Source organism: Crocodylus porosus, unplaced genomic scaffold (genome assembly GCF_001723895.1).
Source record: "Crocodylus porosus isolate Cpor-Errol unplaced genomic scaffold, CroPor_comp1, whole genome shotgun sequence".
Taxonomy (NCBI): Eukaryota; Metazoa; Chordata; order Crocodylia; family Crocodylidae; genus Crocodylus; species Crocodylus porosus.
This window is the reverse complement of record NW_017728934.1, coordinates 5,970,102-5,997,997: the sequence shown is the minus strand read 5'-3', so window position 1 is coordinate 5,997,997 and position 27,896 is coordinate 5,970,102. Positions and strand designations below refer to the sequence as shown.

At 43.2% G+C, this 27,896-nt stretch overlaps 1 protein-coding gene across 4 annotated transcripts in view; it reads left to right on the top strand.

The window, feature by feature from the left end:
- The window catches only part of PPP1R12B (protein phosphatase 1 regulatory subunit 12B), a 183,869-nt gene that overhangs the window by 8,489 nt on the left and 147,484 nt on the right, over positions 1 to 27,896 (top strand). The window contains exon 1 of one of the 4 annotated variants that reach the window (XM_019546391.1): positions 14,216 to 14,402. The exons of the other annotated variants lie outside the window; for them this stretch is intronic. The gene's annotated coding sequence lies outside the window, so the exon portion shown is untranslated. Of the gene's footprint in view, positions 1 to 14,215; positions 14,403 to 27,896 lie in introns of those variants that run through there. 4 annotated transcript variants of the gene reach the window in all.

Below are 27,896 nucleotides of genomic sequence, written 5' to 3'. Positions count from 1 at the left end.
GAGCAATATTCATAAAGAAAGTAACTAGAGCTTGTGTTTAAAAAATTGGAGATGAGATGTTGGATGGCTTGTAACACTCACAAGGCTTTTCACAGAGGTTCTAATGCACTGAGATCATCACTAATAACTATAAAAATGTAACACTGAGTTGGTAAAAATAACCTCATGAACTAGTCCTTCATTGAGGATTAGCGTAGGCAGAAAGTTTGAAAAGCCTGTGTATTAGGAGTATGCATATTAGAACAACTTCTAAGAAGTATAAAACCACCATGAAAATCATGGTTTTTTTTTTTAATTTTAATTACAAGCTTTCCAAGATAACTGTCTTTTGAATGTGAATGATGGGATGGGCCTACACATGCTAAAACTAATGTGGAAAAAGCGATTCACCACAGGATTGGCATAGCGCATAATTAAAAACAAACACAACCGTCATTCTGGAATGTTTTGTTGCCATCCTCAAATCTCCGTGTAATGGATGAGACTGCTTGACCTAGTGATGATCGTACAGATTTAACATGCTGAAAGTGCCAAACATGCATCCTGGCATTTGAGCGTGGAGTTTATTTTCAGATGTTGCTATGTATGCAGTCTCCTTCCTTGGGCTTCGGTTACTAATTCATAAAGGGACCTTGATGAAAGGTGCAGTTTAGATGAGAAGAGATGTGGAATTCAGCTTTTGAGGATGCTTCTGCTTTCAAGAAGTTCATGGGAAACCTGAATGAATGAACTTTGGGGTTTTTAAAGCTGTCAGTTTCAACTTAAATAGATATACAGATACTTATGAAGAGTATTTACAGCAGGGGTGGGCAAAATGCAGCCCACGGGTCGAATGCAACCTGCCAGGCTATTCTGTCTGGCCCGTGGGGCCCCTAAAAATTTAGAAAATTAGTATTTATCTGCCCCTGGTTGCCTGTCATGCAGCCCTCAATGGCTTGCCAAAACTCAGTAACCGGCTCTCTGCCTGAAATAATTGCCTGCCTCTGATTTATGGGTTCCTACAAGCCCCCCTAGATAATGGGGTCCTGGGAAGATTCTTCAGTACTCTCAAGAGATCCCCACTCCCCTCCAGTGTGCATGTATGCACCCTAATGCATGTTGCTTTGGGATGCGCCTGCCTTGTTGTCTGGGTTAGGAGCGGCAGGATGCCAGATTAGTCTGAGTTTCTCTGGTTGCCTGTCAATGTTTGGTGTCTTTTTTAACATCAGAATTGGCATTCCAGACTTCTCGCACTTTGTAGTATATGGAAGAATTAGATTAATGGCTTTCTTTATAAAAAGCCTGTGCACAAAGTTCTTTTGGGATTTAAACTTAAGTCTTCGTGGTAGACGCTTTACGAAATGTGACACCACACTAAAACTGCAAGAGTCTTTTCAGCTTCATTAAAGGAGAGATTTATTTGTAAGTACTTTGGAAAGTAATTCTTTGTTCTAAGCACAAATGGTATAATTTTTGGCTTTCATAAACACTTTCTTTTTACTGTTAACCAAGGGATTTAACTGTTGTTGTAAGTGGGGAAAACTTGAATGCAGCCGTAACACACACAGTGTCTCACTACAAACATTTCCATAATGCACTATGCTGACCTTGCTGAGAACACAGTAACTTCAGCTTTTCTTTTCCAGCATCCGCTCTAGGTTGTAAATCTTAGTGAAATGTACAGAATGTAGAATGGCCACCTGCTATCAGCCTTTTATGTGTCATTGCCTTCTTCAGGCTAAGCAGAGACCTGGCCCCGCTCTGCTAGTCAGAATTGCAGGGATTATTTGACACTGGAACGCTCACCGTCCACTTCCAGAATCTGTCTGAAGCTATATCCTATTTATAATTTATCCCTGCTGTCTTTCAGGCAGTGTTATTTCTGTTCAGCACTTCTAGGTTCAGTTTGGTTTGGAAGGTTGTGATACAAGTGCTATCAAGTAACTGAGCCTTGAAAGGCGACTTTTATACTGATTTTAGTTGAACTGATGCAGCTTTGTATGTGAGCTCTTTGCTATGAGAGAGGCAAAGATTTCTTAGGGGATATTTTATTAGACCAAGTGCGTAATTTGAGAGAGAGTTGGACAAGCTTTGACTTCAAGACATTCTTCATTGGGTTCTTTCCTAGCAATTTAAACCTGGGTTGTATTGGTTTAGTTTGCAGTTGTAAATATCCCAAGTCAAGCCAAATGAGAATAAGTCTACTTTTAAATTGGTAGACAAGAGCCCCCATGTATAGTTGCATTAATTTTAACTAAACTAATGCAACCTTTAATTAAAAAGTTATAAGAAGCCCAGGTAGTAAAGAGTATCTCTTGACCTGCCTACTCCAGACTAGACTGTGTATACAAGTCAGTTTGTTCCAAGGGAAGGTTGCAAAAGATTTTATCCATATATTTCTTGTAGACATTAATTTTGGGCACTTATACATGACAAATTGCCTTGTTTTTACACCAGTTTTAAAGGGATTTTTTCCCCTCTGGAATATGGGTCATATGAATGAATTTTAGCCCATGCAGTATGTATTTTAACTCTTTGCAGGAGCTTGTCTAAGCACATGTTGCAATGATTTAACAACGTTGGTACAGTTGAGCCGAATGACCCAATAGCATGGGCCGAGTACACTTTCACTACTGCAGCTTGACTGATATAGCTATATGGTTAAATGTACCAGCAAGGCCCTTAGTGGAGGTGTAGCTTATATCAGCAACATTAATTTTTGTGCAAGTATCCTCTCCAAATAAAAACGCTAACATTTTTGTTAAGTTGCCCGCAAAGGGATTTTTTGCCAGCATAGGTGTGACTTATTAATTCTCCTGATTTACAGCTATATTTGCAAAACTTGCCATGTAGACCCACCTGCAGTCACAATAGCATAAATGTGCACAATTATCAGTATAGTGTACTGTCATTCAGGGAGAGGAATCCTGCAAACTTGCTTTTTCAGTTGAGTTGGTCAGTGGTATGAAGAGGGTGTGATCCCAGACTGATAGACCGTGGTTTATTCATAGTTCTACTGGCAAAACTATTACAATGATACGGGACACATTATTCCTACACATGGAGCACTTTGCCAGTGCAGTTAACCAACAGGACTGCAAGTAACAAGTTATACGAAAGAAAACAATTTCAGTGAGAAACTGTAAGCTTAATCAAAATAGTCACACTAAAACAACTTTCAAATGTAGTTTGTGAAAGAACACGTGCAAAATGTCAAATCCTCTTAGTGTGCTGTTGTTGGGCCTAGGAATCTCTTCCAGTATCAACAAGGAAAAGTTTCAGGAAGCTAAATGCCTGATATTACTGTTCACCAATTTAAGCAGTAACAAATAAAAAAAGGCTCGGGAGAAGGGGGAAGTGACTTAGCCAAAAGATTTTAGTAAATTGCCAAAACTAGCTTAGTTGCTTCCTGCTTTAGTTTCTCCCAATTCCTGTTTTGCATTTTATTTCCTTACTTTACTACATCTTTCAGCAGAAGATTTGGCTGCATTAAGGCCCCTGACTTGGCAGCTGAGAACATTCCTAGTATTTTGCTTTGGTACAACTAAACTTTTAAAAGGGATCTTTTTATCATGAAATGGCTCAGTCGGAGAATGGGATCCCCTTAATTAGAAGGCAGGGTAAATTTGTGCCTTAGAACAACTAAATCAGAGATGCATAATCTTTTGTAAAGAGTATCTTACTTCATCAGATGCTAAGAATTTACCCTGCCTCCTACCTGGCTTCAGATTAATGGGACTAGTTACCTCTACTTCCTTAATTATCCTTCATTTCCTGTTAGTCTGACCTGTTGAACAATAATGCTTAGCACTTCAAAGTCATTACTAGCCAGCTTCAAGACTGAGAATTTAGTGCATACTAGGTTTGTCCAAGACTAGATCTACAAAGAAAAATTATGTGCTACTTTAAGAAATACTACCCCTGTTAACCTAGTTGAACATTCATGTATAATTGATTTGGTTTGCTTGATCAGCATAAAAGACTTGGTTTGTGATCACCAATATTCTGTCATCATCTTCTTCCATAAATTTCTTCCTCTAGAGAAACAGAAAACAGTGAAGTAATCTGTATAGAAATATTTCAATAGCCTAAATATATGAATTTCTGTCTTTGTGTCTGAGTTTTATTCTTCTGTTACTAAAGAATACATCTCAACATTTTATTAAGGGAAAAGTTGCTTCTTCACAAGCCACACTCGTATCCACTGGCCACTTCCTTCTCTCAATGTTCCTTCCTTACCATTTGCTATGTTCAAGTATTCAAACTTCAAAAAACAGATCGATTTAAATAGGTGATCCCCCAGTATATTGCCTGTAAGTCACTACCATGTTGCTCATTGTCACTGGAAAATGGAAAGTTTAAAACTAAGGGTGTCAGGCAGCGGAGTATGATATTGCTTACAGTGCTTTACCTGCTCGGTATTGTTGTCTAGAGCAGTTGTTCTCAACTTTTTTGTACCAGAACCCATTTGTAAACATTAGCCAGTCCCGACCCAGTGCCCTTCATTCCTGACCCACTGCCTCCCACCCCCAGTGTGTGGGGCGGAGGGGCCCTAAGCAGCCCTTTGGAGGCTAGAACTCTCTCAGCCTGCAAGAGAGAAGCCACAGCTTTCCACCATTTTCTTCTTTAAAGTTTGATTCATTTTTAAAGTTTGTTTGCAGCCCTTTCATATATTCTTGCATCTTACTTTTGGGTCACTGCATGGGTTGAGAAACGCTGGTCTGGAGTTAGCAAAATAACTAGGGACCATTAACTTAAGCAAGACTCCTTTTTAAACTGCAAAGAGATGTATTTAATTGCCCTTTTTACCTTAGCTTATCCTAACCCATTTGCTTGGAGAACTCTCTCCTGTTGTTTTAAAACAAAACCAAAAAACCCCAAACCTGGGATTCTTAGCTCTTTGCATCCATTCAGGGCTGCAGCCTTAGGAAGATCACCAAATAATGGCAGAGTTGGCAGCAGTGCTTATGTTTTCTCTTCCTTTTTCCTCCTTTCTCATGCCTCTTAGCTACCAGGAGCTCAGTAAGCTAAACAGGTCTGGTTTGAACTAGTCTTTGGTTGATGGAGCTCAAACATGTTTAAGTACTAAAGGCAGAGAAGTGGGATTTCTGGAAAATCTTGAATTGGAAAATTTTCCAGAAACATTTCCAATGCCCTAAATAGAGCTCTAAGGTCATTACAGCACCTCCAGTTTCACTGTCACTATCTGTAGAATCACTTGCACTACTTATTAGTTCCATTTCAGAATCGGATCGAGGCAAATCCGATTCAGAACTATTTGAACCACATTCTCTTTTGCTAAAGGATGGTTTTATCAGTGAGTCTACGGGCAAGGGCAACTTACCATTACATGCATCTTCACTAGTTGTGCTTTTAACTGATTATCCAGAAGCAAGAGATTTTGAGAAGTAGCTTAGCAGTGTGTTTTATTTGTTAATCTATTCCTCTTCTTTGTCTTGATTGAGCTGAAAGCCTTCCTGTTCCATTCACAAGAAGCTGCTGTTGATGGAATGCTTAGGCTCCTTAGAGCAATGCTGGACAACAGTTGGGTGTTAACGGTATCCCTTCTACCATGTGAGAGGAGACATTATATCTTTGCTGCCTGGCAAATTATGTCTTTAGGTGAATTCATAACTTGATTTTTGGTTTGGATTATTCTGAGAGTATATTTACCCTCCTATTTACAAATCAATAAAACATGTATTTATTCTCTTACACACTTCCTAGAGATAATCACTTGAAAAACATTCATTACAACTTGGAAAATGTCAAGCTTGCTTAGTATTGTATTGACATCCGTTCATCGTTACTAATGAATTTTATGAAACAATGAATTTTCAGAAATGGAGAATTTCCCACAGGAAAAGTAAAGCACTGCAAAATTTTCTGGAAATATATATATTGCAGATATAGATATGCTTCTTGAAAAGGGCCTGATGTGTATGTATAAAGAAAAAACTTTCTTGAAAAGGGCATGTTAAGGACGTGTGTCTATATCCCAGTTCAGGTAATTAAATTCTGTTTCATTAAACTTGCACCCTCCCCCCTTGTAGCTTTAGTTGCAGCTTAAAAGTTGCAAGGTTTGGGAAAAAATGTTTTCCTGAAAAGATGACAACCTTGGTAATGAATGAGGGGATCTTCTTTACTTTATAAGTTTATCAAACACTCACTTTGAAATCTGAGCTAGAATGCATTATAGAAGCATTTGGGAATTAATAGACTTCTTTCCATTTTTCCCTTTATTTTCACTTTTTGTTTCCTGATCTTGCTTTTTCCCCTAGTTTTATCAGAATGACCTAATCAAGTTCCCACTGGGCATATAACGCTGAGACTGTATTGGAGAAATTCCCAAACAATGTTCTCAGAAAAATGCACTGTAGCTGCTGTGCCAACTCTGGGAAAGTGTAGATCTTGCTGCTCAGTCACTGAAGGGAGTCTTAATGCCTGCTTCAGTGGTCCCACTTGAAAGACATGTTCAAATGTGCTGTCCCATGTCATTTCTATAGAAATGCTCTTGTATCTGATGTGATTGGATGTCTAATTGCCTAGCTTCTATAGGCTATGTCTTTGCTTGACCATGGTGATTTCACAGCTTACCATGCCCTTGAGACTGCTAGAACAGGTGAGTGTGATTTGTATTGTGGGGAGCTTTATTGAGCTCTTTCAGCCTGTTCAGAATAGTTTTGTGTCTGCTCTCTGGTTTAGCTTTCCTCCTCACTTGTACTGCATACTGTATGTTCATTACTTCTGAACTGGCAGATTTGGCATTTTTCATCTTAATGCCCTTAACTGTATAAGTTCTGGCTCTGGTTAGAAGTGTCCTCCTAACACCCATCCTCCCTAAACATGTGTTCCAAAGGGTATGTGAAACATTCACTCAAAAAAATAAAGAGACTAAAAAATAAAGATCTTAAAGGATGGTCTCATCTTATTTAATGCAGTATAATTTGCCACTGATCTCTCCCAATGGAGGAAGGGAGTGGATGGGTTATGTGAAACTATACATATTCAGATCAGTGCACTGTAATAAAGGCTCCATTACTCTGCTGCAGTGTAATTACTAATATAATTGGCTAAAATGCTGTTTTTTCTTATGAATATAAGGTGCCCAGTTCCATCTAAGAATTTTGATTTTGAACTTATCAATACTGGAAGAAGTGGAAATTCTTCGACCAAGTTAGTCTTTCCCATGGTGGTTTTTGACAGCTGTCCCTAGGGAGGTTCAGGGCCTGAGGTGTATCAGCCTGTGCGGGGCCTGGTGGAGTGGGGTGGTGAGCTCTCGGCTGTGGAGGTGCCTATATGGTACTAACTGCAGGGCCCAGGGCAGTTGCCCTGATTTGCACCCCACTAGGGATGGCCCTGGTTTTTGACAACAAACAGAGCACACACATGACAAGTACACGCAGTGTTCAGGGAGTGCTGAAAGGTGCATCAAATGCAGTGTCTGTTCTTTTGAAATGATGTTTCAAAAGAAGGTACTAGATACTGGTGTGGTCAATTAAGTTTCCAACAGTTTTAAACATTATGTGCTAGATAGCAGTTTGCTTTGCTTTCGAGTGGTATCTTCCATTCAAAGCTTTAAAAACTCCTGCAATTCCTTAGTTCATTTCAGCTCTTGTGAAATATAAAAGCAAACTAAAATTGATTTTAAATGTAATGCAGAAGGGCAGTTGTTTACAAAAATGAGTAGTGCCAGGAACAGTCCAATGCTAGAACAAAATATACCGTAACAAGTTACTATTCATAACATTTAAGTTGACAATGTGAAAATTAAACACTGTGTCCAACAGTACGTACAAAACACTACATAACTCTGAATTGCTTAGATGTCATGCAGCTTTTTCAAATATTGATTACAGAATTCAGATAAAGGATTTGCCTTCTTATTAGTTGAGCTCGCTATTTTTTATATCCTTAACTGCTTCTGGAGATTTCATAACAATAGTTAAATAAGAATGTATTTCCTGTACCCTTCAACATTCTAGTCTATACATATTGGATGCCACCTTTCTTACCAGGAACATATTCCATCCTTGCTTTCAACTTTTGTTTTATTTCTGAATGGCTGATTGGCCAGTGGTGGTTGTTCTCCAGGGCTCCGTGGCTTATTTCTTCAGTAGAGATCACTTTGAGGTAGTCTGAGCAAAGAAGACCACTTCATTTTGAAAAAGGCAAGTAGCAAAGGTCTGTGTGGTCCTCAAGACATCTGGATTGTGCTGTCTTGCACCTAAACTTGAAATTCACAGCATATAGCAAATGTTCATATCCCTAGTTAAGAGTTGCTATAGAAAAATGTATATATTTTTTGGCCAGATATTTTCTTGTACTATACCTGTTGGCTTGTCTCCTGTTTACTCAGCCTATGACTTTATTCATAGGTCCCACTACGAAAAAAACCCTTCAGGGGGTTTTTTTCGGTTAGCTTTCAACCCTATTTATTTTAAAGAAAATGGCTTGATATCACAGGACCTGGACAGGGAACAAAGAATACCCTCTTTAGTCATTGGGTGTAGAACCGTATATGCTGACTGAATAGCTGTAGATTGTGCTGTTCATGAAACAAACAAAAAACAACAAAAAATACTTCCCAAAATAAAATAAATCACAAAAGAAACAAACAAAGCACCACTTCCCATTTCTACTTTACACAAAAACCAAACTGCTACTTAAGCTTTTAATTAATTTTGAAAACAAAATTACATGAAAAAGTAATCTTATTTAATAGCATTGTTGTAATGGTGTGAAGCCATTTGTATTGTATTGCCCATTCATTGTGCTGTGGAAGTTCTAGTGTGAGCTGCAGGCTGCCTTGCCTTTTTTTATTTTTGGTAACTGTTAGAATAATACAAATGTTCCAGTGCCATAGTTAACGTGGCAACCTCTGTTTTACTTGCTTTCCTACTGTTTTCCCTTCCTTTTGAGTTTTTCCAGCTGCTGCTACTGTTAAACCCCTATTTCTACCCTAATTTACAAACTTTTGTGTAGTCCTCTTAGTTACCTGTACCTTTTTCAAAACTGTTATTTCCTTTCTCTATCTTTATTGCTCTCTTTTCCTTAGAATCATATAAAAGTAGGGTTGGAAGGGACCGCAGGAGATCATGTAGTCCAGCCCCCTGCTCAAAGCAGGACTGTCCCCAAGTAGATTATCCTAGCCAGGGCTTTGTTGAGCCAGGCCTTAAAAACCTCCAAGGATGGAGATTCCACTTCTCTAAGTAATGTGTTCCACTGCTTTTAGCGAGAGAGTTTTTCTTAATACCCAAACTAAACTTCCCTTGCTGCAACTTGAGACTGTTGCTCCTTGTTCTGTCATCTGCCACCACAAAGAACAGTTTAGCTTCTTCATTGCTGTAGCTTGTTTTTTGCTCCAGCAGATCTAAACCACTGCAGCTCAAGTTATTACTCCTGTTGATCATAGACTTAAGGGACTCTTGGGTACTTGAACTTGCTTAAATTTTGCACGTATTGCATTCTTCCTCCTGTTTCTCTCCTTTTCCTACCCTAATCCTTTCCTTATTATGCAGTTCATTTCCTTCCTTCACCTAAATTTGTACTTTTCAAATTTTTGCTAACTTAATGTTTGTTCTGTGTGGATACATGTGAACTGCAGCTATTGTTGTGATTTCAGTGTAGCATAGACATAATGACCTAGCTTTAAATGAAATTATTGGTTTGATTAAATAACTGTAGTATTTTAGGTTTTAACAGAATGCAGGCTGCCTTGTCTAGGTTAGTACTGGTACATGAATAAACTGTTGTAAAAATGCCTGCCTAAAGTATTTTTAAATGTGCCTTGAGATGCAGCACCAGGCGTTTTAATTAGTGAGCTGTGCTAATTAAAAGTGCCTGTGTGTCATGTGTATCAGCATCCCTGCATGTCCTTGCACTGAACAAATGGCGGCAGGGTGCTTTGAATTAAAGCTCATCAGATGTTTTATTTCAAAGCACCCCATCACTGGTTTTTCAGCTTGGGGACACTGATGCACATGATGCAGAAGGCTGTTGGAGCGCATCAATTTCTCTGCTCCAGCAGACTGGATTAATTGAGTTTGCTCTGATGCGCATAGGAAAAGTTGACACTGTTTTAGTTCTGTTTCTTTCAAGCTAAAGCTGTGACTTTTCCCCCCTTGATTATATTATTAAGGATATCCAGTGTTAGGCTTTTTCAGTTAAAAAGGTGTTGATGCAGCATTTTCTGCATTTTGAGGTTTTTAAGTAACTTTTAGAAATTGAAGTTTTCTGTGTGGCTTTTCTGCAAAACTGTCTTCATGCAAATAAACACCAAAGAACATATATTCCTACAGAATTGGGTGTTTGCACTTTATTGGTAGAAATTTCCTTTTTTTGAAATGAAGGCAAAGGTGTCCTATTTTGTTACCACCTCTAGGTGAAGGGTTCAGAGCTTGCTGTTGAAGCAGCTGTAGCAACACATACAATGCAGTTTTGAGCACATTTTAGCAAGTTATTATAAGCAGGTTGCTTAGCCTGCTGGCTCCTCCTTTCCTTCTTGAAAGAGCTCCACAGTTGATCCTCCAAATAATAAACACAGTGTTTGCACCACAAGCAAACCAGCAAATAAAAGCTCTTCAGCCCTGTTCAGCTGCAGTACCAGGGACTGTTTGGCACAGTAGCATGACCCCTTCCGGGTAGTGAGCTTGTTTGGGTTGCAGTTTGCCTTCTTCCTGCAAACAGCTCCTTCAGCTCATTTGCCTTCTGCTGTCTTCCGTGGGGCTTTTAGGCTTCTAGTGGGACACTTCCTCACTGTCTAAACATCTACAGTTGGTTTTTTTTTCATCAGGGCTGCCTGTTCCCTCAAAGTCCCAGACTGCCCCGTTACGGTAATGTTTTCATAGAGGCCAGCACAGCAGCTAATGCCTTCATTCTACAGGCCTTGTTATTAAGGTCTGTTTTGTGTGTTTCGTGATGGGGGAGCACCGTTGGTGCTCTGTCACCTTAAGGGCTGAGAGCAGGCAGCCGGCAGGTGTAGGCCAGTCCTGATGAGGTCGTCATTTTATATCCTGATTCCCAGTGCTGAAGCAGGAGTTTGCGAAGCTGCGAGGTGCCGAAGGAGTAACATCACCCGGTTGAGGTGCTGCTCATGGAACACCTTGGTGGTCAGCAAGGAACTATGGGGATGGCAGGAGGTTCCTAGGGGCCCAGTGGAGTTCCTAGCCCCAGGAATCAGGCCAGGGCCTAATACAGGGGTGGGCAAAATGCGGCCTGGGGGCTGGATGTGGCCTGCCAGGCCATTCTATATGGCCCACGGGGCCCCTAAAAAAAACTTTAGAAAATTTAATATTTATCTGCCCTGGGCTGCCTGTCATGCAGCCTTCGATGACTTGCCAAAACTCAGTAAGTGGTCCTCTGCCCAAAATAATTGCCTGCCCTGGCCTAATATAACAGCAAAGCTCAGCCTAGCAAAGGGGCTAACAGTGTGCAGGTCTGCACAAGGGCTAGGGAAGCCCCTGATAAGAGCTGTCGGGGGTGAGGTCTAGGGCTCAGGTGAGCCCATTTGAGAGAAGGGCTGGTTTATTAAGATCTTCAGGGCTCTTAGCAAGCCCAAGTGGAGATGACCATATGCTGGGGCCCAGAAGGAGACCCCTCTGATCCACAGAGGGCAGCAGAGGCTAAGCTAGCCCTCTTATCCCTCGACTGGTCACTGTAAGGGGGCCAGGGCCAAAAGGCCAAAGGGTGATTGAGCCCACCACAAAGGTCAGGCAAGGGCTATGGAGAGCCATCTGGCACCCCAACTGGCCTGGAGGCAGGGCCAGGCCTCAGACAGGCCAAAGGTCCTCCCCCTTGAGAGGATATCACAGCTGGCAGAGGGTAGGGACTAATCAGTGTGCATGCTGCTATGAAGGTGGCACCTAGCAGAAGGAGGCTGTCATAGAAGTCCTAGAACTGAGAACAGCCCAAGAACACCACATAGCCCAATAAGAATAAGACTAGTGTAGGTAGACCTGCTTGGCCCTGGGTAAGACTGGTGGGACAGTCTCCCAGAAATGCCAAGCTAGTTACCTCCCTGGTTGAAGGTGGTTAGGGGTGCCTGATAACCCCAGCCCCCACCATCCGGTGGGTCATTAAGACTGGAGGGTACCAGGGCCAGGCAAACCTGTGGGAGAGGCACCTGAGTCCATGGGGGTGTAAGACCCCAGTGGTAGTGGGGCCAGGCACCTGAGCCTACGCAGCTGTAATACCCTGAGACCCCAGCATAGGGACAGAGTAGTATTCCGGTGAAGGGGTGCAGTGTTGTGTGCCCCAGGAAAGCCTTTAGACTCTTGAGGGCAAGTAATTGGCCTTAGTTATATGGTGCAGAGGAGGAGTTACCTGGCAAGGGGCTTCAGTCAGAACTCTGCCCAGGGCGAGGTGAATTGGCTGGTCACTGCTCAGATGAGGTTTGCGGAAGAGGCCTGAAAGGCTGTGCCAGGGCCAGTCAAGCAGTGCGAGAGGCAAGCTTTGTGGCCTATGGGGGCCACTTAAGGGAACAGGGCACATCAAATGTGGTCTTGTGTTGGGCAGCGAGTAAGAGGCCTGCTGAGAGTGAGTTTAGTGCTAGAGGACCGGTGAGAGTGGGGTCATGTGAATGAGGCCTGTTGGAGTGGAATGATAGGATGAAAGTGTGAGGCCTAGCAAGAAGCTGAGTTTGGCGTGGCTTCGAGCCAGAGCAAACAGCATCTTCAGGATAACATCTTCTAGGTATGGGACACGAAGGGAGGTCAGAGTCATGTCTAAACCCCTAGGCATTGGGATCTTGAATGGCCAGCCTCCTATTTATATTGTAATACCATTTTACGTTACAATAAAGGCATGGCAGGCGAGACCAGGCAGACTGCCCTAGACAGGCGGGTGAGCTGTGCTGTGACCAGGCCTGGGACGTTGCCCCCTATCGCAATTTTTTACAGATCACCTTCTCTTCCCAGTATGTCAGTTTTCCAGTACATGGTTTTGAGAGAGAAAATGTGTGTGTGCGGGTGGCGGTGTTTAACTTGGGGAGCACCATGAAAAATCCTTTAAGCTACTAAATTGACACATGGTAGTGTGAGTTAAACCCTTGGAAACAAACCTATTTGTTAAATGATGGCTTGGTCCTTGGAGAGTGGTAGTTAGCCATGTCAGTCTGAAGTCAGTTAGAAGGATAAATCATAGAATCATAGAAAATTAGGGTTGGAGGTCATCTAGTCCAACCCCCTGCTCAAAGCAGGACCATCTTTAACTAAATAAGATTCATAAGCAGAAACTTCTGTGAACTCAAGTAGAGGAGGCCATGTGGAATTTTGGCTTTATCTTTGCTTTGTTTTCTTGGAAGAAAATGTACTTTTTAAATGAATCAGCTTCTGTACAAACATGTAGTCATCTATGCTAACAAGGATGGTTCCTAGTTTTATGTGACTAAAGACAGGTTAATGTGATTTATGGTCTAAAACACAAATAATTCTTGTAAACTACTGTAATTAAGACTCAAACCACATCAGATATGTGGCAAAGATTTTTATGGGCAGTATCTCTTATTGGACTGTGGACTTGGGAGGGACATAGATTAGGTTTTGGGTACCAGTGTACCTTTTTTTTTTTACATGTTGGGGGTAGGGGATGGGGGAAGAACAGATATTGCCATACACTGCCATCAAATGTGTGCCATTCCTCTGTTTATTGCTCTTGTACAGAAAGGTGGGTAGCCATGCTAATCTAAAGTCAGTCAGAAGGCAGGGCAGAGTGGCACCTTAAAGAGGGACTGTTTTCAGAAAGAGAAGAGCTTTTGTAGGCAAAAACTTTACTTTGTCACACGCAGCCATGGCTGGTCTTTCCCTGGCAGTCTGTCAGGGTAGTGCACTTCGTCTGAGAAACGCACAGTCTGGTCCATGCAACTAATTTTTGTCAGTACATTTAGAAAGGGAGAAAATGCTCTTTTGGGACTCAGTGATATGTAGGTAGTGCTTTTCTAATCATTCCACTGCAAGTAAAAGAATAACTCAAACCAGTGTTGCTACGTGTGAGTATAGAAGTACTATTATGATGAAATCAGACCTTAGTAAAAGATCTTTTGATCCTAGCTGCTGTTTACATAGAAATACTTACACCTCTGATCTTTGCTAATTATGTAATGGTAATAAAAATGCTATGAATATATGCATATCATCTTTCAAAGGCAGTGACATAATATTCTTCCTAGCTAGCAGAAGTTCAGGTGAATGTGTCAGTCTGATCTTTTTCTTTTCTTTATTCCAGTAGCTCCTATTTCCCATGGGAGACTTTGCTACAGAATTGACATGCGAAGGGTTAATCTGACGAAAGCAGATAATACACAAACTAAGGATAAAGGGAAGCATGCCAGTGAAGGACTGAAGTCTTTCATATCCATAGCAGCCTTCATCCAAGGAGTTTAATGAATTTTACAAGGCTTTAAGACCCCTTCAGTCCTGTGCTAGGTATGTATTCACTTTGGAAAGTGAGGTAAACTCAACAAAAGTTGAAGAGGTTTGCCCAGGAACATATGTGAAAACAATGGAAAGTCTGTTGAGAACCCAGAGCCCTGTGCACTAACTATTGGCCTTGTCCTTGCAGTATTGCAGCTTTTGATTTACTGTCTTGCTTTATCATCCTGAAAATACTACATCAGTGACACTTACTTTCCCACTTTCATTTTTCCTCCTACCCTAGTGTATTTTTATTTTCTGAAGAGAATTGGGCTTCTTTTGATGCATGGAAATATGCATGCCAGTTACTTCAAGTTTTCCATTTTATTTTTGGACAGTAAATAGTCTGTTAGTCTTTGCCTGATGTTCTAGGAAGACTAAATTCACGTGAGAAGAGCCATGCAGTTAACATCAAAGCATGGGACAGCACACCTGCTTATGTGATACATAAATCAGTGTTGCCTCCAATATTTTAGTTTTAATACAGTTCTGGATTTATGTCTTATAGGAAGATCTGAAAGGAGAATGGCAGTGTATTTTAAATGTGGGTGCCTGCCAGTGTGTTCCAGCTGGATGTTCTGACTTTGGCAACATGGACTGGGCAGTGCATGAGGGAAGCCCTGCTATTGTTTGAAGGAAATATGGTGGTGGTTTAGATTTTAAAAAATCACTGTGAGAATTAACCCACAGTGTTGGAAGCTGCAGTATTACTTGGACGTGGAATTTTTGAAAGTGCCCATTTTGACAAATGGCCCTTTAAGTGGGGAGCTGTGATCAGGGAACATAATGGCAAGGTCATGCCTCTGGTGCTGACAATTGCTAGTGGTGACAGTTGCAAGGCTATTTTGGGAGTACTATTTTTTTTGTTTTCTCTGAACTCCTGTCTCTGCACTCCCAGATTTAACCCTGATGTTGTTCAGCTGCCACCAAACCTGCCTTTTTTTGTTGAGTGCTGCCTTTTTAGGATATGTATTGACATGTTGTTACTTTTCTGCTAAATGCCATGAAGAGCTAAGTAAGAGGGAGTCAGATGTTATTCAACACGTATTTATGGTAGGAAACTAGCATTTATTCAGTCTTGCCATCAACAAAACTTAGTGTAATGTTGGCATGGCTTCCCTGCACTACCAATTATCACAGATCAGGATGTTAATAGTTAAAATCTTCAGGCACAGCTGGCATTCCTCAGGTTATAGTAGCTATTTAATTGCTTCTAAAATTACTTTACTAGTTTCCTAGATATAAACCATACAACCAATTATAGTATATGTTCCCTTGAATACCTAAGAGGTAGGATATTATAGATGCACATCAGTTAGACCAAAAACAGTATAAATGTCTTGTGACCAAGGTTAAGGAATAAATCAAATGATTTGTATTCTACTCTTGGCTCAATTATATGCTTCCTACATGACACTTGGGAAGTCACTGAGTGCTTGTCTCTACTTCTTTTGTGCTGATTCTGCCACTGCTGCTGAGAAGCATGCCCTGCTCTCACTCCTGTTCAGTGCATACCAAAGCTTGACTTCAGTGTAGCCAAATTAAAATATACTTGGTGCTCCTCTGCGAAGCACACCAGGGACCGAGACCCTAAGAGCCATGCTGGATTGCACATTTGGGGACCGTGCTAAGCCAGCTATGTTGCCTTACTGTCTAGGATTTGGCAGGAGTAGCCAGGGTGTGCATTCAGTGATGGTCTTTGCCTTGGCATGGAGATAGTGTAGTCCAGTGGTGGCCAAACTGTGGCTCAGGAGCCACATGTGGCTTGCTGGCATGGTACTTCAGGCTCTCTGGAGCTGAAGCCTTGCCCACTTCTCCACACTGTGACTGCTGGCTCAGGTGCTGGGCTGCAGCCACGCTGCTTACCCCAGGGCCAATTTACTGTGGAGAAAGCTGGAGGGGCTCAGTCCTGTGGCAGTAGGAGCCTGATCCTGCAGCCAGTGCCCGGCTGTTAAATGTCAGGCTGGAGAAATGGGCTGAGTTCTGCAGCTCTTCACCTTCAGTGGAGGACTGGATGTGGCTTCCAGAGTGAGTAACTCTGGCCAGTCTTGGTGTAGTCAGTATAACTCTCGTGCTCCAGTTATCTATGAAGCTGGGGTATATTTCCTTATGTTGTGGTGGAGGAGTGGGCTGGATGAGCTTGACTTGCTCTGTTTCAGAGCGCTTAAAGATAATTATATGGTGGCATAGACCTGAAAATTGGCATTATACTATGGTATCTGTTACGCAATGTCCAAATGTTGGTAAAATTTTGAAGTTAAGTAATTCTGTCTTCACAGTTTGGAGGGAAGACCTGTCTCTAAGCTGGTGGTATCTGCATGACTTCAAAGAATCTGAAGCTTTTAACTCATTTTCTGAAACTTATGGAACCCCCCTGCCAATTTTTATAGGTTTTTCTTTAAGTCCTAACCCCCTCCACAGTTTTTACAAATCTTTTGACACTTGCTGTGTGAAATACATCCAGATGAGACTTCATAGTTGGTAGGGTCGGAAGGGACCTGAGCAGATCATCAAGTCCGACCCCCTTCCATGGGCAGGAAAGAACGCTGGGGTCAAACAACCCTGGCAAAGTGCCTATTTAGCCTCCTTTTGAAGACCCCCAGGGTAGAAGCGAGCACCATGTCCCTTGGAAGCTGGTTCCAGATCCTAGCCACCCTGATGGTGAAGTCGTGTCTCCTGGTATCTAGCCTGAATCTACTCTCCGACAACTTATGGCCGTTATTCCTTGTTACTCGCAGTAGTGTTCAGGGGAATAGGGACTTTCCCATTGCCTGCTGATTTCCTTTGGCAAGTTTATAGACAGCCACCAGATCCCCTCTCAGCCTTCTTTTGTGGAGACTGAACAGGTTCAGGTCCTGTAGCCTCTTCTCATAGGGCCTGCCCTGCTGCCCCCTGATCATGCGGATGGCCCTCCTCTGGGCCCTCTCCATGTTGTCCACATCCCTCCTGAAGTGCAGTGCCTAGAACTGGATGCAGTACTCTAAACTGTGGCCTTACCAGTGTCATATAGAGGTGGAGGATCATCTCCTTGGACCTGCTTGTGATGCATCTACGGATGCATGACAAGGTGCAGTTAGCCTTCCAGACTGCGTCCCCACATTGGCAGCCCGTGTTCATCCTGGAGTCTGTAATGACTCCAAGATCCTTTTCTGCCTCTGTGCTGATGAGAAGGGAGTTCCCCAGCCTGTAGGTACGGTGCCAGTTCTTTCTCCCTAGGTGCAGTACCCTGCACTTGTCAGTACTGAATCCCATTTTATCCTCATCTGCCCACCCCTGTAATCTATCCAGATCCAATTGCAGCCTGTCCCTCCCTTCTAGCATGCCCACCTCTCCCCACATCTTCATGTCATCAGCAAATTTGAACAGGGTGTTTTTTACCTCCTTGTCCAAGTCACTGATGAAGATGTTGGACAGTGCGGGCCCGAGGACCAAGCCCTGGGGGACCCCACTACCCACATCCCTCCAGGTTGAAAATGACCTGTCCACCACCACTTAGTTATGACAAGTACTCAAAATGGATAAATTGAAAACATGATGTATTTTTCTTTCATCCTTTCTGCAATCTAATCCTATGTTAATTCTGGTTGTATATTGCAGCAGTGAAATATACTTTCAGCCAGTAGTACGTGGTAGCATCCTTTCCCAATCTGGGCATTTCAAAGTGCTACAGATACTTTGGTGTTGGACACATTACTTGAGTAATTTAAAATTTTACTATCCTTTATTAAGTATCAAGTGTTCGTTCTTGTCTTCTCTTTGTAAAAGACATGAAGCATGTGCATGGCTTTCATCGACCCCTGACAGACGGACATCTTAAAACCTAATCCTCAATTCCAGTAATTTTATGTCCTGCCATGTCACATGCACATGGTTAGATGCATGATTTTGGGATAAGGGATTAGGTCCTTATCATGCTTTACTTACTGGTGCAGTGGGTCCCAGGCTCCTACTGTTTCAGCAAGGCTAAACCAATCAGCTGATTGTCAGCTGTGGCCAGGAATCAAATTGGTCTCCAGACCCAGCTGACAGTCAGCTTGGTACATAATGAGTCTGCCATTGGCTGGGGCAGCCTGATGCCAGACTCCCTATCGTTGGCAGTCTCTCAGAGTTGAGGATGACATCTTGTCCGGCTTGATGGTTCCTCAGGTGACTGAGGAGTCCAATTCTGGATACACACATTCTTGATTCAGCAATGGGGGCATGTTGTTGTGCGGGGGAGTGGGATTCGCAGCCCGGGTTGGTCTCCTTCTTCTTCCTCCACCACTGTCGTTCTGCCTCAGTATGGAGTCGTTGGGCCTTGAAGTGGTGCGCACCTTGGAAGACCAGCTGGTGCCACACCAAACAGTCAGAAGCTTGCTCCTCCCCAGCTGTTGGTGTTGTTGCCTCTGTGCTTGAGGGTGACCTTGAGTGTGTCTTTGTACCATTTCCTTTGGTCACCTTTGAGCGTTGGCTAATGGAGAGCTGGGATGAGAGAATATGGCGAGGGAGGTGTTTCTCAGACATCCAGAAGCGGTGCCCACCCATCGGAGTTGATTTCTCAAGAGCAAAGCTTTGATGCTGGTAGATGCAGCTTCTCGGAGGACACGTGCACTGGTCTGGCAGTCCTCCCATTTGATCCCCAGGATTCGATGCAAGCACTGCTGGTGAAAGCTCTCAAGGTTCTTAATGTGGCATTGGTAGACGATCCAGGTTCCACTGCAGTAGAGGAGCATGGTCAGCACGACAGCCTTGTAAACCAGGATCTTTGTCAACTTCTGAAGGTCTCTATTTTCAAAGACATGTTGTTGCTTGGAAAAGGTGGCACTGGTACAGTTGACCCGGTACTGGACTTCAGCGGTGATAACCTGTTGAGAGAGGTGGCTGCCGAGACACGGAAAGTGCTCCACATACTCCAGAGCCTCCCTGTGTATGTAGATAGCGCGAGAGACGTTCAGCTGGCCTGTGGAGAGCTGGTGGAGAACCTTTGTGTTAGGGATGTTCAAAGACAGCGAGCGCTGTATGAGCATTATTGTGCACCAGGACCTGTCAAAACCAGGTACAGACTAAATCAGCCCTTTTAATTGCCTCACTTGCAGTGCCAAATCTATCGTAGTTCAAGCAGTCTTTGATCCAAAGAAACCTACCTCAGGCTTCCATGGGAATAGTTTAATTTAAAAACAAAAATGCTAAATAACAGTTTTCTTGGTTTGTTAGCCTTTTTTGTGTATGTGTAGTAATGCCTACTGCAGAGGGCTTAAACAATTAAGGCCAGTCTGTCCTCTGAGGAGCTTTCAGTCTAAAAACAGGTAAGGGAAAAGAGGTTGTAACAAGCGAGCTGCATGCAAACTCTTTTGCTGTATATATAGATGGGAGTGATGTTGGATATCAGTTTGGTAAGGGGCAAAGAGGCTGTACTGATGCATATAGGGCTTTATGAGAGGAAGGAGTAGAGGAGATGGTGCCAAAATCAAGAGAGCGGGTAGAAGAGGTTGGTATCATTGTTGGAACAAATGTATGGGGACAGAGCTGTATATAGCTTCAAAGGTGATGGCAACATTTTGAACTTGGAACTATGTTGGATAAGAAGTCAATAGAAGGATTAAAAACATTTGCCTGAATAAAGTGCAGGAAGTTTTAGTAGCAGTATTTCTTTTAGATGGAAGGTGTAATGTAACATACCTTTTGGGAGGCTGAAGAGAAGGAGATAAATTAATGGGTCGGACTCCTTTTTTCCTTAACTCTACTTTTTCTAATTTCTTCAGTTCTCACCAGAATGGGGGCTTTCTGCATGTAAAAAACAAACAAACCCCAAAACAAAAAAAACCTGAGCTGCTAAATACTATTCTGCTTGCCAGAAACTGGTGAGGATTGAAGCCAATGGACCCAACTCAGCAGTGTTCTTCCCTTATGAGCCTATGTTTATTCATAGTAACAGTCAGCATGCCCTAAAAGCTAAACCAGTTATTCCTTTACCCTTTTTTTTACCCTGCATCTCCAGAGAAGGTAGTTTTTAATGCTTATATCCTGCTAAATCGGGGTATAAGGGGGAAGCCAAAGGAAGAAGCTTCTTGTCTCTTTCTTTATTAAGCACTGCAAATTATTAAAAGCTCCCTGGACAACAATGCTTCCCAACACCTATGTAACCTGGTACTATTTCATTACATGAACATATGATACTGAGCAGCTTGACATGCTAATTGTAAACTAAACATCTGTTCAGTGAGAGAAATGGAATGTACTCTGAGCTGCATTCATCATCGGTGTGGCAGAGTTGCTTTAAATATCTTCTCACGCGTGGTCAATTAATTGCACAACACTAACAAATTACACAGACAAATGGGCAATTAGGAGTCTTGTACAGTACTGGAGAGTTAACAGCACTCTTATAAGGGTTGGGTATTTGATTGGTCAAGTACAGTTCAATCAAATATTGGTCAAATTGTCAACTATGGTCAAATAATACGTTTTTACATTTAAAAAGCAGTAATTTCTTACCTAATGTTGAAATTAAATGCGTTTCACAATTAAATCTCTTGTAAAACCACTAGACACAGAAAAAGCATAAATTTCCACTAAGAAATGTCGAAAAACATAAAAATTGTATTTCTGTCAAGAAAACTACCAAAAAATATTCCTCTCCCATAAAATTGAAAACATATTTTTGTCAAAATAAAAGAAGTATAAAAATCTACTTAAGTTTAATGATTATAAAAGTTAAACATATTTTCACTCTTAATCTGTGTTTTTTAGTTGATGTCCTCTTCTTGATTTTCATTCTGTTCACTGTCACTTTCTTCTGAGTAAGACTCAGAAGTTATGCTTGAAAAATATTAATTAATCTTTGTCTGAAAGATTTTTTATTAACCTTAGATTATGATGTACAGTTGCCATCTTCCCAGCAGTTTTTTGTATTCATCCTGTTCTGGTTCTTGCTCTGAGTGTCCCCCCAAACTGACCAGTTACTCTCTGTACAAGCTCTACAGCTTGGATTGTTAACAGGATATTAGAAATAGTTACTAATGATCTAGGGGGATAAAACCCTTTCCACCAATTTAATGATGTAATGTGTCCTTTTTCTATGGGTATGACCACGTTGCTTTACTGTTGAATATACCACTTCTTGCTTTTAAAATGAGTTATTTCAGTCAAAATAGATTGGTCATTAGGAAATTTCTTAAACTTGGCCAAGTTCATTATTAGTTCGCATGCTGCATCTAACTCTTCACTTGTTAGTTTCTCTCTTTGACAACATGAATCCAACAGGTAAGCTGCACTGTGTGTGTCAGTGATCAGTTGACACTTTATTTTTGCCATCATTTTATTCGTTTTTTTCTCAGATGTTGAATGTAGAGATTCTTTACAAGTGTCAGTACTATGATGCCAAAAGTTTGTGAATGTGTATTGAGACCTGCAGGTATACATTTGTTGCCTTCTAACTTCTGTATAGCTTGGACAGCAGGTGGTAGCATTGACAAAAATTTGAAATTGTTAACCTAAAAGACATCTTCATCAAAAATGTCAGTTTGAATGTCTTGCAGACAGATGCTAGAAACACTTTTTTCTACCACAGCTGACTGCAAAGCTCTTTTGCAAACTGGAAGTTGCAAACATTTGATTGTGAAGCCCACCATGTAGGACTGGTTATGCTCAATGTCGAAAGTATGTAGCGTTTTTGGCAACGTGGAAACACAGCAGCTGGCACATGTTCATTTTTGAAAAACTTGGCAATTTTTTTCACTTTTGTGTGATGAGAATGGAATGTTTGTAAACCTTTAAATCATGACCAAAAAGTTGCAGTATGTGAGCAGCACAACCATAGAACTGAATGTGAGGGTATTTTTCTTTCACAGTACTTCAAGCGGATTTCATATTTGCGGTATTGTCAGTTACAGCAGCAAATACTTTTTTAGGACTGAGTTCTTGAATAACACTTTCAAACTGTAATGCTGTGTACTTCGGTGTGTGGCGGTGTTTTACACTGCTTAAGAACTTATAGAATAGTGGCTGGGAAGTTGTCACCATGAAGCCAATTATGCTTTCATTCCAAATATTGCTTCAATCATCTGATAAAATGGGCATGTGAGATGCCTCTTTAATAAGACTCTACTTTGCATTTTGCCAAAAGCTTCATCAAGAAGATATCCAGCCAGCTGTTTTTTGCCTGCTAATGTGTAGATTGGATGTAGCTTAGCAAAAAATGCATGTAGGATTTTTTTTTTCACATCTGCTATGTGAAAAGGCAAATTGCTTGCATATACAGCTTTAGCAAACATCCGGTCAAGCTCACATTTTTCTTGTGTATTAATCTTGTCCAAAAAATCCTAAAGTATTTTACTGTGATTTTGATCTCCTTGGTGTAATAGTGTTTCCTGTGAAGCTGGAGGTTTCACAAAAAGTTGATTCCCAAGATCTGGCTGAAGGAGGCTTGAAAGCATAAGGCTGCTGACATAAAACTTCAAAGTCACAATTGCTTGCAGAAGTTGAGTTTGAAGGTGAAAGAAGTGGAAAATTTGCCAGCCTGACTTTCAGTATTTTCTTCTATTCCTATTACCATAGCATCTTCATCAGAGGAACCTTTTATGCTCAAAGCATGATTAGAAGAAGCATGTGATGTACAAGCAGAAGAAAATGACGGTGACTTGGAATCATTATTAAGGAGTCTTTCTTTTACTGCAGCTGGGCACATTTCACAAGACTTTAAGAGGGGTTTTATCATTCTGTCTGAAGGTTACATATTTACAGATCCTGAATTTATACCTGCTTTTCACTGTTTTTCCCTTGTGTACACTTTTATAAAATTTCCATACAAAAGCTTTAGGCTTTCTTTTGCTATTCATTTCTTTTTTTTAATTTAAGTTTTAACTCCTCTTAATAAAAAAAATAATTCACTTTTCAATTTGAAACTTTCAAACCACTTTTAATAAAAAAAAAAATCACAAAAAACAACACACTGAAAGTCACTGAATGTAATTCAAGAAATATAGTGAATAAATAACTATATAGAAATATAGTGAAGAACTAAATCCAGTAAAAATATATAATAGAATATATTTTCTACGGGATTTAGTTCTTCACTATATTTCTATATAGTTATTCATTAATGTCTATATAGAAATAGATATTTTAAGTGTTAATTGTAAGGCATTAATGGGCAAGTTGTGCCAGCCAGTGGTTTTAAAGTCCTCAGTTCTGAAAAGTTATTTGATTGGTTGGAACCTTCCAGATAACATGGACATTTCTTGACTGTTTTTCTTTCTGGGGTAATTTAGAAGTGTGTGCGTGTGTTAATTAGTGATTACATTTGCTAGTATCCTCTAGATTATTCCAGAAGGACATTTCTTGACTGTTTTTCTATGCTATCTGGAAGGTTCCAACCAATCGAATAATTGTTCAGAACTGAGGACTTAAAAACTGTTGGCTGGTATGACTTGCCTGTTAATGCATTACAGTTAACATTTCAAATAGCCTGCCTTTGCATGCCGTCTGCCCCTTCTACTAGCAGTTTGTGCTGTGTAAATCAAAGTGCTGGGGCTGGGGTGTGGGAAGGAGGCTGTGGAACTGAGCCAAGGCAGATTTTTTTTTTAGGGAAGGGGAAACAGGACAGGGTGCAATGGCTGCCAGCAGGAGCACTACTTGCCACCTGTGGGTGTTGCCCTATGGCAAGCAGAGCAGGTATTGGCTACCCTGCCTCTGCCTTTGTCCGTCTCCCTGGCTGACTTGCTGTTCTCAATCTTGTTGCCCGCCTTGGCAATTGTTGGTGTTCTGCCTGCTGGAGGAGTGGGGTGGCACACTTCAGTGAGAGGGCCTGCAAGGTGGCTTGGCCTGCAGGTGCTCCAGCTGGCTCAGCGGCACCATGCTCTCCTCACCCTGTGCTCTGTCTCCTGTTGCTGTGGAGCAGGAGAATACTGTGCCCTCCTCCCCTGCTGTCTCACACAGCAGAAATGATGGCCAAGGAGGTGCCTGTCCACCAGTTCACTGAATGCCTAGCAGTGGGTTGCCTGAGGCTGCTTGGCTGGGAGACGCCAGGTCTTAGGCACCAGCTACCACTTGCTTCACAGCAGGGAGCCCCAGGCTGCCTCAGTGCATGCCCCACACAGCCCCTGCACTCCCAGCCGTCCATTTCCCACAGAAAAACAGAGAAAACCATAGAGTTCCCATTTTTTATCGAGGGGAAAAAATGGATTTTACCTTTCAGCAGAGCTAGCCGCAGTTTTGCAAAGAGCTCTGCAGGCTGGCAGAGTTCCAGTCTGCAAGAGCTGATTGCAAAAAGGGTAGGAAATCCCTAGCCCTGCCTGGAGGGGGAAGAGTGAGGCCTGGATCTCTCACTCACCCAAGGCTTGGGTCAGGCTCACTTTCCTCCCTGGAGTCTGTGAGGTGGTAAGTGGGGGTTGTGGGGCAGGGCTGGGGGAGAAGCCAGCTCTGGGGAGCTGGCTGGGGGCTGAGGGAGGGAGGAAGTGTTGGTGAAAGACATGGAGTGCCTGACTAGCAGCACATGGACTGCTGGTGGTGCTGTTGGCCAGATGGGGCTCTGCACCTCCATGTGCAGCTTCCCTGAAGGGCCGATACCGCCACTCTGCTTCCATGTGCAGCTGGATCTGCAGGCACTCCACATCTTCCTTCAACACCTCCTGGTTCCCTCTGCCTCCAGCCAGCTCCCTGCAGGAGTGCCTGGCCTGCCACATGTAGGTCCAGAGCAGCGCTATTAGCCCTTCAGGGAAGCCGCACATGGAGGCACAGAGCCCAGTTGGGCTGATAGCATGCCACTTGCAGTCCACATGGCTTTTCTGGGGGTGGAGGGTGGGGCTGTCTCCTGGCAGCAGCGTGCCCTCCCAGAGGGCAGGGGGACCCGTGCCCCCCAGAACTGTGGAGAGCGGCAGCAGGGCGGATGTGCACTGTGGGCTCATGCTCCCAGGCCTGCTGCCCTCCCCTGGGCCCTCTGGAGCGTGGCATGTGCAACCTGGAGTGGCAGAGCACAGTGGGGCCATGCACAAAAGCTGGCTACAGCTGCAAGCTCCGTGCTTCCTTGGCCACACTTCCTTTGTGTACACGGGGGCAATATGGCAGCAGCACAGGGTTGTACGCCTTGCTGCTGCCCCTACCTGCAGGAGAAGTGTGGCTAGGGCAGTGGGGAGCTTGCAGTTGCAGGCAGCTTTCATGAGCCGTCCAGCTGTGCTGTATGGGTTGCACATACTGGACTCCGGAGGGCCTGGGGAAAGGCATCAGGGCTGGAAGCACGAGCCTGCAGCACGCACTCGGCCTGGCCCCATTCCCTGCACAGATCTGGGAGGTGCGGGTCCCCCTGCTCCCTGGGAGTGTGCACTGCTGCTGGGAGCTGGCCCCACCCCTGCCCAAATCCTTAGGCAGCAACAGTGGAGGAGCTGGCTCTCTGCTCCTTCTGCTGCAGCAGCTTGCCTTCTGTTGGGGACAGGGGGCTGCAGACTTGGGTCCCTGGCCCTATAGCCCTGGCAGCTGGGGCCTCCTCCAGCAGGGCTGGGGTGCAGGAGCTGTGGGTGAGGGGCAAGGGGCACAAGCAAGGCAGGGGAGGGTTATGGGTGGGGAGTGAGGGGTGTGGCAGAATGCCATCTCAGTCTCTCCCCAAGCTGCTATCAGGCTTACTACCTATCTGACAATTTGGTTACCATGGTCACTGCAGAGGGCAGACACCCCTGGCCCCATCAGCTTCAGGTACCCTGAGTTGTAACCCGAGCTGGGTACATTTCTGAGGGTACATTCCATCTGCCTACATGACTGGCCTCACATACCTTGCGGGGGCTTAAACTTCCTATGTTTGAAGCAATGTCAACATGACTGGGAGGGGGCTAGAGACCCTGTCACTCTACCTGGCAACCAGTGATGCATTTCAAATCGGTTGGCTGGCAACCAACAGCTGCTGGCCTTCATTGGATCAGGTAAATGAGGTTATAAGGTCTATAGAGTGCCCAGGAAGTGGGGCAGCAGCCATGATGAGAACCCTCAGAAAAGCTGGACCATTTGAAACTGGCTCTCTCTCTTGAAACTCATGTTCAAGGATTTGCTTGCCTCCAGAGGGAGTCCCCACCTGCCTCTGGATGATGCTTGTGAGTAATCTATATGAGATCTAACTAGATGTATAGCTTGCAGTAACTCAGATGTGTGAGCAAAGGCTACCATGCCACAGTTTGCTCTAAGGATTATTCTTTGATATTGCTGTACCCTGTACCCTATTCCAAACCTACTTCTTGTTACAAATAAAGTTTTCCTTGTACCTAGCATGGGAGACTTACTGGGAGAGAGTCTAGATTATGCCTTGGGGTTCCCTTGGTTTGGCTGACTAAGGGAGGCTACTGTTTGTGCTTCAGACTGAGGGAAGTACCCCAAGTTCTTGCAGTGGGTAGAATACCCTTCAAGGACTACTAGGCTTGTGTTTCTCAGGGGGCACATTGATATCTGCTGCTTCCCTGGAACCCAGTGCTAGGCCTGGGAGGTGGCTGGGGCCGGGGCCAGGTTGGGTTGGGAGGCAGCTGGGACCGGGCCTGGGAGACAGCAGCTGTTTCCAGCCTCCTGGCTGCAACTGGCCCAGGTTCTGGGTAGCTGCTGATAGCCATGGAGCCTGGGCTGGAGGGCAGGGACTTGCGGTGGGGCCAAGGGGAATGAGCCAGGCTGGGGGGTTGTTGTGGGGGGACCCGCACAAAACAAATACTCCCTTTAATCTTGTGTATCAGAAGTTTTATTTCATAGCTTCATAGATTGTACAGTCAGAAGGGACCACAAAGGAACATCATGTCTGACACCCTGCCCCTGGCAGGAAAGAGGACCTAGGTCAGATGACCCAGCCAGGTGTCTATCAAGCCTCCTGTTGAAGACCTCTAAGTTAGGTGATATTACCTCTCTTGAAAGCTCATTCCAGATTCTGGCCACCCTTGCTGTAAAAAATTTCTTCCTAATGTCTAATCTGAATCTACTCTCCACTAGTTTGTCCCCATTATTCCTAGTTACTATTAGAGGTGCTCTGGTAAATAGCGCATCTCCAATTCCTTGTTGTCCTCCCTTGATAAACTTATAGGCGGCTACAAGGTCTCCCCTTAGACATCTCTTGTGAAGGCTGACGAGATCCAGATCCCTCAACCTCCCCTCGTAAGGTCTTTCACGGAGGCCACTAATTATGAGTGGCCCTCCTCTGAACCTTCTCCATATTTTCCGTGTCCCTTTTGAAGTGCAGCACCCAAAACTGGACACAGTACTCCAACTGCGGCCTGACCAATGCCACATATACGGAGAGCATCACCTCCTTCGATCTGTTGGTCGTGCATCTGGTAATGTACAACAAGGTGTTGATAGCTTCATTACACTGTGATTATTGTCACTAGGTTTACGATTTTTAGAAAATCTGGTATGTACTGTAAAAAAAAAAAAAAAAAAAAAAAAATATACTAATATGCAGTGCATCCTGTCATGTACCCCCTGCCCTCATTTTGTTTTTCTGGCATGCTGGTACTCTGGCACCTTACAAGGTAGACAGTGGGGTTTTTCTGGCACTCTGTCCAAAAA